The sequence below is a fragment of the Scyliorhinus torazame genome, chromosome 8 (assembly GCF_047496885.1).
Source record: "Scyliorhinus torazame isolate Kashiwa2021f chromosome 8, sScyTor2.1, whole genome shotgun sequence".
NCBI classification, from domain to species: domain Eukaryota; kingdom Metazoa; phylum Chordata; class Chondrichthyes; order Carcharhiniformes; family Scyliorhinidae; genus Scyliorhinus; species Scyliorhinus torazame.
Window position 1 is genome coordinate 111,619,082 of NC_092714.1, and position 13,482 is coordinate 111,632,563.

At 47.8% G+C, this 13,482-nt stretch overlaps 1 protein-coding gene across 1 annotated transcript in view; it reads right to left on the reverse strand.

Annotated features, from left to right (window-relative positions):
* The window catches only part of map3k7cl (map3k7 C-terminal like), a 203,827-nt gene extending 190,611 nt beyond the window's left edge, over positions 1-13,216 (reverse strand). The window contains exon 1 of the mRNA XM_072514027.1: positions 13,198-13,216. The gene's annotated coding sequence lies outside the window, so the exon portion shown is untranslated. The remainder of the gene's footprint in view (positions 1-13,197) is intronic.
* Between the last annotated feature and the right edge of the window lie 266 nt (positions 13,217-13,482).

Here is a 13,482-nt window from a genome sequence, read left to right on the forward strand (position 1 = left end):
GTAGTTTTACCAGATGATACCTGACTGCAAGGGTTAAATTATCAGGAGCCATTACACAAAATAACATTGCACTCCCTGGAATTCAGAATATTAAGGAGTGATTCATTAAAATTGTTCAAGCAATGAAGGGGAACCGAGAGGGTAAAGAGGAAATGTTTCCGCAGGGTTGGGCAGTCTCGGACAAGGGGCATGGTCGAAGAATGAGAGACAGATCTTTCAGCAATTGTATTAGGAAATACTTCTACACACAAAGGATGGTAGAAATTTGGAACCCTATTCCACAAATGCCAATTGATCAGACTCTCCCGCCGGGCCTGTCCCCCTGGGGGCTCACCCACCGCCCCGAGCATTGGGGCAGCAGCCCAGTGCCCGGGCTGACTGTCCGATTTACAAGATGGCTACTCATCTCCTTCGGGTCTACCACCCTATCTAGCGGAAGGAGAATCTGGATAGGGTGGTAGACCCACAGCAACCATTTTGTTAGCTTCACGTTTTTAAATTGGTGTGCTAAAGGGCGCCCGCATGACCGCTCGCTGGGGAGCTGGTTAGGTCACGGGAGGCCTTTAGATTTGGAGCCCCTCCCATTAATGGGATGGAGATTGGCCTGAGTTGGTGATAATTGGTTTCTCGCCACGTTCCGGCACCCAGCGCGGATGCCGATCTCAGCCTCTCCTGCCATCTAACCGGCTCGCGCAGATTCTCACCCGGCGCAAGGTGGCTATTAGATCACGTCCCTGGTTTCCTGTCCAACACAGAGCTAAGTTTGAAACCTCATATCCTCTCTCATACAAGAAACAACTGCTTTCACCTATCTGCAGTTGAAATCCTCACCCATACCGTTGCCACCTACACATGGGGCATCCTTTATTCAACTCTTCAAAACCATTAGAGCACTCTTTTCCATACCTTATCCGACACAAAGTCTTGTGTGACAATCATCACCAGACTGATTGACATCCAATGATTCTCAGATCCTCAATACATCAACTTAACATTCTCATCTGTCCTCAGCACTCCACTAAAACGCAACACCTCCCCTGACCTTTAAAGTTCTCTGGCCCTAAGTGCTGATTCAACATCCCCTTTCATTGTACCCTCTATTTCATGTCCACTCTTGGGAAAAGGCTTTGGAAATCAGAAGCACAAAGGGACTTAAGAGTCCTAGTTCAAGATTCTGTAAAGGCTAACGTGCAAGTTCAGTTGGCAGTTAGGAAGGCAAATGCAATGTTAGCATTCATGTCAAGAGGGCTAGAATGCAAGAGCAGGGACGTACTTCCGAGGCTGTATAAGGCTCTCGTCAGACACCAATTGGAGTATTGCGAGCAGTTTTGGGCCCTGTATCTAAGGAAGAATCATAGAATCATAGAAGTTTACAGCATGGAAACAGGCCCTTCGGCCCAACCAGTCCATGCCGCCCAGTTTTTACCATTAAGCTAGTCCCAGTTGCCCGCACTTGGCCCATAACCCTCTATACCCATCTTACCCATGTAACTATCTAAATGCTTTTTAAAAGACACAATTGTACCCGCCTCTACTACTACCTCTGGCAGCCCATTCCAGACACTCACTACCCTCTGAGTGAAGAAATTGCCCCTCTGGGCCCTTCTGAAACTCTCCCCTCTCACCTTAAACCTATGCCCTCTAGTTTTAGACTCCCCTACCTTTGGGAAAAGATGTTGACTATCTACCTTATCTATGCCCCTCATTATTTTATAGACCTCTATAAGATCACCCCTAAGCCTCCTACGCTCCAGGGAAAAAAGTCCCAGTCTATCCAGCCTCTCCTTATAACTCAAACCATCAAGACCCGGCAACATCCTAGTAAATCTTTTCTGCACTCTTTCTAATTTAATACTATCCTTTCTATAATAGGGTGACCAGAACTGCACACAGTATTCCAAGTGTGGCCGTACCAATGTCTTGTACAACTTCAACAAGACGTCCCAACTCCTGTATTCAATGTTCTGACCAATGAAACCAAGCATGCCGAATGCCTTCTTCACCACCCTGTCCACCTGCGACTCCACCTTCAAGGAGCTATGAACCTGTACTCCTAGATCTTTTTGTTCTATAACTCTCCCCAACGCCATACCATTAACTGAGTAGGTCCTGGCCTGATTCGATCTGCCAAAATGCATCACCTCACATTTATCTAAATTAAACTCCATCTGCCATTCGTTGGCCCATTGGCCTAATTGATCAAGATCCCGTTGCAATCCTAGATAACCTTCTTCACTATCCACTGTGCCACCAATCTTGGTGTCATCTGCAAACTTACTAACCATGCCTCCTAAATTCTCATCCAAATCATTAATATAAATCACAAATAACAGTGGACCCAGCACCGATCCCTGAGGCACACCACTGGTCACAGGCCTCCAGTTTGAAAAACAACCCTCTACAACCACCCTCTGTCTTCTGTCGTCCAGCCAATTTTGAATCCAATTGGCAACCTCACCCTGGATCCCGTGAGCTTTAACCTTCTGCAACAACCTACCATGCGGTACCTTGTCAAAGGCTTTGCTAAAGTCCATGTAGGCAACGTCTACTGCACTGCCCTCATCTACCTTCTTGGTCACCCCCTCAAAAAACTCAATCAAATTTGTGAGACATGATTTTCCATGGACAAAGCCATGCTGACTGCCCCGAATCAGTCCTTGTCTCTCTAAATGCTTGTAGATCCTGTCTCTCAGAATACCTTCTAGCAACGTACCTACTACAGACGTTAGGCTCACCGGTCTGTAGTTCCCAGGCTTTTCCCTGCTGCCCTACTTAAACAAGGGCACAACATTCGCCACTCTCCAATCTTCAGGCACCTCATCTGTGGCTGCCGATGATTCAAATATCTCTGTTAGGGGACCCGCAATTTCCTCCCTAGCCTCCCACAACACCCTGGGATACATTTCATCAGGTCCCGGGGATTTATCTACCTTGATGCGCTTTAAGAGTTCTAGCACCTCCTCCTCTGTAATATGCACACTTCTCAAGACATCACTATTTATTTCCCTTAGTTTCCTAACATCAATGCCTTTCTCCACCGTGAATACCGATGAGAAATATTCATTCAGGATCTCACCCAACTCTTGTGGCTCTGCACATAGATGTCCTTGTTGATCCTTAAGAGGCCCTACTCTGTCCCTAGTTACTCTTTTCCCCTTTATGTATCTGTAGAATCTCTTTGGATTCTCCTTTGCATTATTTGCCAAAGCAATTTCATGTCCCCTTTTTGCCCTCCTGATTTCCCTCTTAACTCTATTTCGACAATCTCTATACTCTTCAAGGGATCCACTTGATCCCAGTTGTTTATGTACGTCATATGCCTCCTTCTTCTTTTTGACCAGAGTCTCAATATCTCAAGTCATCCAGGGTTCCCTACTTCTACCAGCCTTGCCCTTCACTCTAAAGGGAATGTGCTTACCCTGCACCCTGGTTAACACATTTTTAAAAGCCTCCCATTTACCAGCAATCCCTTTGCCTGCCAACAGTCTCCCCCAATCTACCTCTGAAAGTTCCTGTCTGATACCATCAAAATTTGCCTTGCCCCAATTAAGAATTTTAACTCTTGGGCCAGACCTATCATTCTCCATAGCTATCTTAAAACTAATGGAGTTATGGTCACTTGTCCCAAAGTGATCGCTCACTAACACGTCTGTCACTTGCCCTTCCTAATTTCCCAAGACAAGGTCAAGTTTTGCCCCCTCTCTAGTCGGTCCATCCACATACTGAATGAGAAATTCCTCCTGAATACACTCAACAAATTTCCCTCCATCCAAGCCCCTAATGCTATGGCTGTCCCAGTCAATGTTGGGAAAGTTAAAGTCCCCTACTATTACCACCCTATTTTTCTTGCAGCTATCTGTAATCTCCTTACATATTTGCTCCTCAATTTCCCGCTGACTATTTGGGGGCCTGTAGTACAGTCCTATCAAGGTGATCTCTCCCTTCTTATTTTTCAGTTCCACCCATATAGACTCAGTGGGCGAACCCTTGGATATATCCCCTCTAAGTACTGCCGTAATGTTCTCCCTAATCAAAAACGCCACTCCCCCTCCTCTCTTACCTCCTGTTCTATCCTTTCTATAGCATCTGTACCCCGGAACATTGAGCTGCCAGTCCTGCCCCTCCCTTAGCCATGTTTCAGTCATAGCTATAATATCCCAGTCCCATGTGCCCATCCATGCCCTGAGTTCATCCGCTTTGCCCGTCAGGCCCCTTGCATTGAAATAAATGCAGTTTAATGTAGACTTTCCTTGCTCTTTGCCCTGCTTTCTCTGGTCATGCTTTACACACTCTCCCTTCCTGCCTTTTGTTTCCGTCCCCACTGACTTCCTACATCGGTACCCATCCCCCTGCCACATTAGTTTAAACCCTCCCCAACTGCACTAGCAAACACACCCCCGAGAACATTGGTTCCGGTCCCACCCAGATGCAGACCGTCCGATTTGTACAGGTCCCACCTCCCCCAGAACCGGTCCCAATGTCCCAGGAATTTGAAACCCTCCCTCTTGCACCATCTCTCAAGCCATGTATTCATCCTAGCTATCCTGTCATTCCTACTCTGACTTTCACGTGGCACTGGTAGCAATCCTGAGATTACTACCTTTGAGGTCCTACTTTTTAGTTTAACTCCTAACTCCCTAAATTCAGCTTGTAGGACCTCATCCCGTTTTTTACCTATATCGTTGGTGCCTATATGCACCACGACAGCTGGCTGTTCACCCTCCCCCTCCAGAATGCCCTGCAGCCGCTCCGAGATGTGCTGACCTTGGAAAGGGTCCAAAGGAGGTTCACAAGGATGATCCCTGGAATGAAGAGCTTGTCGTATGAGGAACGGTTGTACTCTGCGTCTGTACTCATTGGAGTTTAGAAGGATGAGGGGGGATCTTATTGAAACTTACAAGATGCTGAGAGGCCGAGGTGGAGTCGATGTGGAGAGGATGTTTCCACTAGTAGGAAAAACTAGAAGCAGGGGACACAATCTCAGACTGAAGGGACGATCCTTTAAAACTGTGATGAGGAGGAATTTCTTCCGCTAGAGGTGGTGAATCTGTAGAAGGCCAAATCACTGGGTACCTTTAAGTTGGAGATAGATAGGTTCTTGATTAATAAGGGGGTCAGGGGTTATGGGGAAAAGGCAGGAGAATGGGGATGAGAAAAATATCAGCCATGATTGAATGGCGGAGCAGACTCGATGGGCTGAACAGCCTAATTCTGCTCCTATGTCTGAAAGTGTTATGGTCTAATACCTCCTCATTTTCCCTTCTTTAACATTCCCCTGAAAAGCCCAAAGTTTTAATATTTCCTTTTTCGGCTGAGGATTGTATTTTCCCCACATCTCTGCAAAGCACCTCAGGACATGTTTCTATGCTGAAGGTGCTATGCAGCTGCAAGTTATTCTTGTGTAAATATTCTTAGGCCTGCTCAAGGTGCTTCAGCCCACTCTCCCTCTCTCTCCCTCTTTCTTCAGGTACTATGCCCTAAGAGGGGGCTGGCAACCATGGACTTCCATGTTTTGGTCAAGGGCTATGCTTGGCAAGGTACTGCAGTGATTTGCCTTTGCCCCTTGCAGGTGGCAAACCAGGAATCCAGCCCAGTGCACATCTGCAATTTGTCTACAATATGCCTCGGAGAATTGTTGATTTCTAAACCAATGGCTTCAACTACCAAAACATTCCTCCTCATTATAAACCCTGTGAGATCCATGGAGATGACCCGATTGATCTCCCCAAAGGGCTCGTGGAGTAAATGCTCCCCCGCTGAGAGGCCTAGGAATTGGCCTGCATCTCAGGGTGATCCCAGCTGGGACTTGGGCTGTTGCTTAGTTGCTGTATTTTCTAGCTGTGAGTAGGAAATAAACTACTTTGGACTAACCTTTTCTGGACTCCTCATTGACGACAATATTGGCAATGAGGGTAAAATGGAACTACAGGCGACTCTGCTGCCAACTCAGACCATAGCTATTTCTCAACGCAAAAGGAGCAAGTATTGCACTGCTTCAAAAATGCTGCTTTTCCGCAGATTCAACATGATTGATGCAAATGTAGAAGACTGGGCTCAGTACGCGGAGCGAATGTGCTATTTCTTCAGGGCGGACGCTATTACTGGGGAAGGCCGCCAGGAGGTGATTCTTTTGACCGCCTGTGAACGGCCCCACTTTCAGCATCACAAAGAGCCTAACCTGCCCTGCAGCCCCAGACTCCAAGATGTTTGAGGAATCGGTGGGATTCATGACTAACCACGACGACCCCAAGTCATCGGCCGTTGTCCAAAGATACCGATTTACTACGGCCGAGAGAATCCCGGGGGAGTCTCTGTTGAGATCCTGGCACGATTATGCAAATGGAAGGACACTGCGACTCTGGGCCATCCCTACCCGTGATGCTACTTGTATGTGGCGTGAACAACATGGCAACCCAGCGGAAATTGCTTGCTGAGCCATCATTGGACCTAAAAGGGGCCATCGAGAACTCCCTCTCATGGGAAAGCATGGAGAAAGGAGTCCAAGATCTCCAGGATACATCGAGGGTGGAGGTGTTTAGTGTAGGACGCCCCCCCATTCAAACGAGTGGTGTCCTCTAGGAGTGGGACTCCACTCTTGCCTGAACATCGTTGGGGCCAGGCCAATTGGCCGAGGGCCCATGCAGCCAGGTGAGACATCTGCCCAGAACCACCAGAGGAGGACACACAGAGGTACTGCACCAGTGACCGGAGAAACCGCAGGAGCCAGCAACACCAGGTCAGCCAACAAGCGCGTCACCCAGGTCAAGGGAGGCGCCCGCCTAGAGCCAGGACCCACCACCTAGAGCAGCCCAACGAGGACGAGTGTATGCACCCCTCGCACCTTAAACCTATGCCCCCTAGTAATTGACCCCTCTACCCTGGGAAAAAGCCTCTGACTATCCACTCTGTCTATGCCCCTCATAATTTTGTAGACCTTTATCAGGTCGCCCCTCAACCTCCGTCGTTCCAGTGAGAACAAACCGAGTTTATTCAACCGCTCCTCATAGCTAATGCCCTCCATACCAGGCAACATCCTGGTAAATCTCTTCTGCACCCTCTCTAAAGCCTCCACATCCTTCTGATAGTGTGGCGACCAGAATTGAACACTATACTCCAAGTGTGGCCTAACTAAGGTTCTATACAGCTACAACATGACTTGCCAATTCTTATACTCAATGCCCCGGCCAATGAAGGCAAGCATGCCGTATGCCTTTTTGACTACCTTCTCCACCTGTGTTGCCCCTTTCAGTGACCTGTGGACCTGTACACCTAGATCTCTCTGACTTTCAATACTTTTGAGGGTTCTACCATTCACTGTATATTCCCTACCTGCATTAGACCTTCTAAAATGCATTACCTCACATTTGTCCGGATTAAACTCCATCTGCCATCTCTCCACCCAAGTCTCCAAACAATCTAAATCCTGATGTATCCTCTGACAGTCCTCATCGTTATCCGCAATTCCACCAACCTTTGTGTCATCTGTAAACTTACTAATCAGACCAGTTACATTTTCCTCCAAATCATTTATATATACTACGAACAGCAAAGGTCCCAGCAATGAACCCTGCAGAACACCACTAGTCACAGCCCTCCAATTAGAAAAGCACCCTTCCATTGCTACTCTCTGCCTTCTATGACCTAGCCAGTTCTGTATCCACCTTGCCAACTCACCCCTGATCCCGTGTGACTTCACCTTTTGTACCAGTCTACCATGAGGGACCTTGTCAAAGGCCTTACTGAAGTCCATATAGACAACATCCACTACCCTACCTGCATCAATCATCTTTGTGACCTCTTAGAAAAACTCTATCAAGTTAGTGAGACACAACCTCCCCTTCACAAAACCATGCTGCCTCTCACTAATACGTCAATTTGCTTCCTAATGGGAGTAGATCCTGTCTCGAAGAATTCTCTCCAGTAATTTCCCTACCACTGACGTAAGGCTCACCGGCCTGTAGTTCTCTGGATTATCCTTGCTACCCTTCTTAAACAAAGGAACAACATTGGCTATTCTCCAGTCCTCTGGGACATCACCTGAAGACAGTGAGGATCCAAAGATTTCTGTCAAGGCTTCAGCAATTTCCTCTGTAGCCTCCTTCAGTATTCTGGGGTAGATCTAATCCAGCCCTGGGGATTTATCTACCTTAATATTTTTCAAGATGCCCAACACCTCGTCGTTTTGGATCTCAATGTGACCCAGGCTATCTACACGCCCTTATCCAGACTCAACATCCACCAATTCCTTCTCTTTGGTGAATACTGATGCAAAGTATTCATTTAGTACCTCGCCCATTTCCTCTGGCTCCACACATAGATTCCCTTGCCTATCCTTCAGTGGGCTAACCCTTTCCCTGGCTACCCTCTTGCTTTTTATGTATGTGTAAAAAGCCTTGGAATTTTCCTTAACCCTATTCGCCAATGATCTTTCGTGACCTCTTCTAGTCCACCTGACTCCTTGCTTAAGTTCCTTCCTACTTTCCTTATATTCCACACAGGCTTCGTCTGTTCCCAGCCTTTTAGCCCTGATAAATGCCTCCTTTTTCTTTTTGACGAGGCCTACAGTATCTCTCGTTATCCAAGGTTCCTGAAATTTGCCGTATTTATCCTTCTTCTGCAGAGGAACATGCCGGTCCTGAATTCTTTTCATCTGACATTTGAAAGCCTCCTACATGTCAGATGTTGATTTACCCTCAAACATCCTCCCCCAATCTAGGTTCTTCAGTTCCCGCCTAATACTGTTATAATTAGCCTTCCCCCAATTTAGCACATTCACCCTAGGACCACTCTTATCCTAGTCCACCAGCACTTTCAAACTTACTGAATTGTGGTCACTGTTCCCGAAATGCTCCCCTACTGAAACTTCTACCACCTGGCCAGGCTCATTCCCCAATACCAGGTCCAGTACAGCCTCTCCCATAGTTGGACTGTCTACATATTGTTTTAAGAAGCCCTCCTGGATGCTCCTTACAGACTATGCCCCGTCCAGGCCCCTAGCACTAAGTGAGTCCCAGTCAATATTGGGGAAGTTGAAGTCTCCCATCACAACAACCCTGTTGTTTTTACTCATTTCCAAAATCTGTCTACCTATCTGCTCCTCTATCTCCCGCTGGCTGTTGGGAGGCCTGTAGTGAAGGCCTGTAGTGAACCTCCAACATTGTGACTGCACCCTTCTTATTCCTGATCTCTACCCATATCGCCTCGCTGCCCACTGAGGTGTCCTCCCGTAGTACAGATGTGATATTCTCCCTAACCAGTAGCGCAACTGCGCCACCCCTTTTACATCCCCCTCTATCCCGCCTGAAACATCTAAATCCTGGAATGTTTAGCTGCCAATCCTGTCCTTGCCTCAACCAGGTCTCTGTAATGGCAACAACATTATAGTTCCAAGTACTAATCCAAACTCTAAGTTCATCTGCCTTACCCATAATACTTCTTGCATTAAAACATATGCACTTCAGACCACCAGACCCGCTGTTTTCAGCAATATCTCCCTGTCTGCTCTTCCTCTGAGCCATACTGGCCCTATTCCCTGTCATAATATACACCAGTATACCATGATATACTGGTGTATATTATGACAGGGAATAGGGCCAGTATCGTATTTACCCACAGTTCAAGTCTGTTTATATAGTTAACCTTTTAATAAAACAGTGTTGCACTACTTCAAGTGTTGGTGACCTGTATGTGATGCAGAACACCCAACACATCATTCCCTAGTTCTCCCTCAATGCTTTCACCTTCTGGCCTATTGCTCCGGTACTGCCTGGACATGAAGTCCCGGAAGTTTTCAAGGAGGCCTGGGTAAAGTCAAAGGTGCCATGGCCAAGATACATGTAGGCCCTGAACTAAAGATGTCAGGGCCAACCCAGTTTGCTGTGTATTGCTGAAAAAGGTAAAGGATGAACTCAACGACTTGGCAAGCCAAGGACTCATCCGGCCAGTACAATTTGCAGATTGGGCAGCGCCTGTAGCCCCGGTGCTGAAACCAGACAAGACCGTCTGCCTGTGAGGGGTTTACAATCTAATGGTGAACAAAACCTCTCATTTGGATAGATACCCGATGTCATGAATAGAGGACCTTTATGCAAATTTGACAGGAGGACACTCTTTTCCTAAACTTTATATGAGGCACGTGTATTTCCAATTGGAACTAGAAGCGGATTACAGACAATTTGTGACTATTAACACCCACAAAGGCCTCTATGAATGTACAAGGTTGCCATTTAGCGTGTCATCGACTTGAGCTATTTTCTAGAGAGTCATGGAGAACATCCTCCAAGGACATCCTCCATGTCCTGGTTACCGGAGCCACCAAAAAGGAGCATCTGAGCAACTTGGAGGAAGTCCTCCGCAGGTTTTCCGAGTCAAGCGAATGCCTTAAGAGAGGAAAATACATTCTCTATGGCAAAGAGATGATGTACAGGCTATCATGTCAACCAAGACGGCTTGCACCCGGTAGAGGAGAAAGTGCGTGCAATCAAACAAACCCCCATGTCGGAGAACATGACGGAATTGCGGTCGTTCTTAGGACTTGTGAATTATTATGGGAAATTTATCCCTAACCTGGCACCCATCCTCGCACCACTGCCGCGCTACTGAAGAAACATCAAGAATGGGCAGGGAAAGTGCCGGATGAATTCGCCTTTGCCTGGATGAAGCACTGTTGTCAACATCAGGGCTGTTGATCCTTAACGGCTCCTCAAAGCCCCTTTTGGTTACTTGTTATGCCTCGCCATCCGGAATTGGGGCAGTGATATCCCACCGCATGAACGACCCACAGGAGGGACTGATAGCCTATAACATCACAGACTTTGACCGCTGCAGAGCGCAACAATGCCCAGATTGAGAAAGAGGGACTGGCCGTCATTTTTACGGTGAAGAAATTTCACCACTATGTGTATGGGCGTCAATTCATCATCATATTGCACCACAAGCAATTGCTCAGATTGTTTAAAGAATACGAAGCGATTCCACCAATAGCATCTGCCCGGATACCGCGATGGGCCCTATTGTTAGCGACGTACAAGTATGCGTTTGAGCATTGCCCGGGCACGTAGATGGTAAATGAGGACGCTGTGAGCCGGCAGCTCCGCCTCTCCTCTCCCCTCTCCCCTCCTGTACACACAACGTCCCCTCACTCCCCTCCCCCAACACACAGACACACACCCAATCTCCACCAGGAACTGACGAGGTCGTATCAACCTTAAATTTTATGGATATCTTGCTGGTCACGGCTGCACAAATACGCGCTTGATGCAGAAGGACTTAGTGTTGGCAACGTTACATCATGTTGTCTTCCAGGGGGCCTGCAAAGGAAACTGCCTAAGGAGCTGCGGGTCTTTGAGACTATGCAGCAAGAGATCAGCGTGGAGGAAGGCATCCTCTTCAGAGGGCTCACGATGTGATCCCAAGCCAGAGCAGACAGGCCATACTCCAAGATCTACACAATGGACATCCGGGGGTGTCAAAGGTGAAAATGCTAGCCCGAAGCTACGTATGGTGGCCAGGCCTGGATGGGAGATTGAGCGACTGGCCCAACAATGCACCACATGCCAGGAGCATCAGAAGTTCCCGCCAGTCACACCCCTCCACCCACGGGAATGGCTGGACTGGCCTTGGGTGCACCTCCATGCCAGACCGTTTCAAGGCTCCATGTTGTTGATAGTGAATTCCAAATGGCGAGACGTCCATTGAATGGCGTCCACCACTTCAAAGGCCACCAGCGAGAAACTTAGACTCTCCTTCAGTACCCACCGCATCCTCGAGATATTAGTCACAGACAATGGTATCCCGTTGACTAGCGAAGAGTTTGCATGCTTCAGGAAGTCAAACAATGATGCACATCCGACAGCCCTATACCACCCTTCCTTAAATAGTCTTGCTGAACGAGCAGTGCAGACTTTCAAGAAGGGTATGAGGAATCAGGCCACGGGATCCGTGGAAGTTAGGCTGACATGCGTTTTGTTCAGCTATAGGACCACACCACCCGTTACGACTGGAGTAGCACTGGCTGAATTGGTGATGGGCCGGAGACTTAGAACCCGCCTTAGCCTAACATTCCCCAATATTAGTGGGAAAGTAGAAAAGGGTGGCAATACTGAAACAAGCATACGCAAGACACAAGGTTCCTACCAGGGGACGCAGTATACGTCCCAAACTTCGGAGACGGTGCCCGGTGGATTCCAGGGAACGCGGTGAAACAGACTCAATCGGCAAGCTACCCAATAAAAACATGGAAACGGACGGCTCGGAAGCACCTAGACCACGTTTGGAGCAGGGAGCCAAGGTTAGAACATACCCCACCGGAGGAACCATCTTCCAGCCCCGATGGCCCAGCACAAGGAAGCCCGGGGACATCACCCACTGGGGGCCCCAACGCTGAGATGCGTGAAGTAGGAGATTCGGGATCCGACATGGAGACTCAGACATCACAGTGCCGGGACGATGGGATCGCGAGGGAATGGTTGCCCCTGATTGCCCCCCCCCCCCCCACCCCTCCCCCACCCCCGGTGATCAATGCAAAAACGGCAGTCCCCGGCCACTACACAATCCCCGACCCGGCCCCACAACAGCCAGAGGTGCAACTGCAGGCAAAGCAGAGACGACAACCTCCTCCACTCCCTACAACAGAGGGACTGATGGACTTTGGAGGGAAGGAATGTTAAAACCCGCACGAGACCCATGGGAAGGACCTGATTGATCGGCCCATGGAGCTCGTAGAGGACGGGCTCCTCCGCATTCCAGCTGTGAGGAGGAAATAAACTACTTTTGACTCTCCTTTTCAGGACTCCTCGTTGCTTACAATACTACTATTAAATGGAAGCTGCATATACCTTAAATTAGTCCATAACTATTAGCTGATCCTCCCATCAATGTCCAGTTGTTCAACAGCAATGTCTTTTTTTTTTCTCTGGTTGGATTGAGACCTCAGTATGCTGAAATCTATTCATTGTCACTCAACAGGGTTTAGCACATTTTGTAAATAATCCCAATTACTGCACGCAAAGCATGCGCAAATCGCTAGCTGTAAAGTAAAGCTATGCACTATTTATAGGATTTATTATAAGCAAGTGGAAGGCCAATAGTAAATATTGGCCACCCTTGACATGGTGGTTCCAGTTTTTATTGAGAATACCATAAAAGATGCATAGGTTTGCCCAGATAAATCATGGCGATTCTGTTTTTCTCACCTACCTTCCTATTCTGCTTTGTTTTACATTCTCGTTACTTGCATGTGTTCTTTGCTTCTTGATCCAAACTTAGTAAGGCAGAGCTGTAAAGGTGTCAATCAGGGCAATGAGCAGAGAGAATCAGAGAACCAAGTAATCACATGGTGAAACATGCCTGAGCTCACCATCCTGGTGTCGTTGCTTGCTGCCCTCTTGTGGCAGGTTAAAGACAATACCGAAATACAATATAGCCAAAATTCAACAAACTATTTCCCAAATCGCCCTGTTACTATTTCGCATTTAAAGTATG